Genomic DNA, 2,754 nt, shown 5'->3' on the forward strand with positions numbered 1-2,754 from the left:
GAGTTTTCCAGTCGAAAGCATGCATTTCCAATATTTCTTCCCAATGGTGAATTCAAGCAAATTCGATAAAACGCATTTTTCGGCGTTTTACAGTTTATAACTGTTCGTTTAACCCATGGAAAATGACAGTTATTCTGCTATTCACAGCCGTTTTGCGCATTCCAACTTGATATTCACTGGAGTTAACCAGTCGAAACATGCATTTTCCGGTATTTTCTCTGCAACGGTGTATTCGAATTAATTCGTGCAAGGCATGCATTTTCTCGCGTTTACCGCCGCTCGGTTAATCACTGTTCTTCAAATTTGATCCAATGGATTTCACCTCCTAGACTCAACCATGCTGAAGGCTCTAAAAGAATTTTGTCCCATTTCCCTCTCCCAAACAAGATAAGCACTCTATTAATCATTCTCAATAAGTTTATTGATGCACAGTGATGTTAGCAGTACAATTTATTCAGAGTCCACAATGGAACCTGACAACAATCATGTTTTTCAGCCTTTGAATCCTGCACTATTATTTTACTTTACACATTTCTTTCTCTCTAAAGCCAAAATTAAGCAAAACTTAAACCCTTAGAACAGTTTGATTGATACTTTGAATCGGTAGGATAACTGTCTAAAAAAAATTATATATACAAACTATAACCAGAAAACTGATTTCTAGATACATATTTAAAGGTCTAAATTTCTATATCAAGCATTTTGCAAAAATGAGTGTACAGGTTTGAAGAACAAATAATTATGTGAACTGCATGAACCTTGGGAATCAAGGCGAACATTCTGAGAATGCCACCTTACATTAAATCTTGTGCCGACATCAGACCTACTAGAAACACTTCTGGTATTTGAAACTGCAATCAAGAACCTAACAAATTATCTTAATGTTACCACTCAAGAATATCTATTCTTATGACATTACACTTTCATGCTTGGCTACAAACAACATCAAATAGTAATCTAAGAGCAAAATTGGAATTTCGTTACCATTTTAATTAGCAGTTTGTTCGTCAATTACAGGGAGTTTACGTTGTTCTGCAAAAATGAAACAAGTAAAACGATCCAAATAGGGCAGCTTTCTAGAACTTTGTCTTTTTAATTCTTTATCTGGTTAATACGAGTGTAGCGCGCTTTTGATGGCACATTTCACTACTTTAAAGGAGTTTTAGTCTTACGTTGCCCATTGAAATTGTGCACCTCCATCATTGACCTAGCGGGAATCCCCAGGGAACATAAAACCCCTTTCTTAAGTCTACAGTATTACGCCTACTTTACTTCGATTTAATTGCACTTGATAACTTCAGCGTCCAACTTCCTGTGTTTATTCGAGAAATGACATACAGAAGCAATGTTTAAAAATCCTTCTTTAAGAGTATTTCCGGGAAATAGAGTTGCCTTCGAGCATATTCTTATTACGCCCACAGTTTTACACCCTTAGAATGAATAAAAGGTTAAGTAGTTGAAATTTCTTCATTCTACAACAGTGCTTCATCATAAAATATACAGCTTTAAGCTTGGAGAAAAAATTTCATCATATAATGTCTGCTTCACAAAATTTCAATTCGCTGCTCAGTGTAACATATTCACTGACGGTTCAAATGTTATCTTCAACTCCTGCACCTTCAACAAGTTACAACAACAACAGAGGATCCGAGAAATGTAATTAACAATCTAAGTTCTCTGATATATTCTTATAACACTTGAGTTGTAAATCTGATTCGTAGAAGACAGCTATCAGCAAAGTGGCAAACACTTAATTAAATTGGCCAGTTAAAAAAGTGATGATCAGTTGATTACAAGCTACGCATCGGCGATTTTTCACGTAAGCCAGTCTATTCTTCCCTAATACATGATCATTGTCATAGATGATCGTTATTATCACCACCCTTAAATATGGTAAATCTCACAGCTCTTTACTTACATGTCCCGATCTCAAACGATTGTGTGCCATGGAAATATCGTTGTTATTCATACGTTTTTATATTGTTATGCATATCACACTCATGAGTCCAACCTTAAACGATCCATTTACTTTCAAGTTCCCTGTGACTTGGTAGCAGCAACACACCGCTTGCTAACAGTAGCTCATAATCTTATACACATGTAGAAGCCAAAAATAGGCCAGAGATGGGCTCTTAACAATTACATATGATTGACAACTGTGAAGCTAAAATATATTTAAGTTTTATTCCTTCCTTTTTCTTGTGCAGATGATAATAGTACTGCTAGTTACATCTGACCATGCAGTTTTGGATCTAAACTTCCTACGGGCATCTATTATGATTAGATTAAATCGACTTCATTCCAAATATATTTTAGGGTAAATTTTTAAACGTTTTGCGACAACGTTGAGATAAATGTTGTGCAATAAATAAATGAAGTAGTGGAAGCCTTTTTTATGTATGAATGATATTTGTGAAAAAAATTAGATATACTAATTCAGTCCCAAACTTGTTAAAATCCTTTGACTGTTTCCTGGTTTGCCAACTTTCACGAATTCAGCCAGCCCTGCTCGTGTATAGATGAGACTATGTAAACACGAACAAAGTCATCCATTGTCTAAATCAATTGTTGATCATTTTGATTAGCCGCGAGTTTTACAGAGAGCAGAAAATAAACCTGAACCTGAAGTGTACAGACTGATGGGTTCATTGTGTGGTGCAACTGAAAATGAAAGCGAAGTTATGTTTCCCGGGACAATGGTCTGCACTAAACACAGATGTGATGGCATGATATGCAGAAGTAGAGCTGTCATGA

Source organism: Pocillopora verrucosa, chromosome 1 (assembly GCF_036669915.1).
Source record: "Pocillopora verrucosa isolate sample1 chromosome 1, ASM3666991v2, whole genome shotgun sequence".
Classification (NCBI taxonomy): domain Eukaryota; kingdom Metazoa; phylum Cnidaria; class Anthozoa; order Scleractinia; family Pocilloporidae; genus Pocillopora; species Pocillopora verrucosa.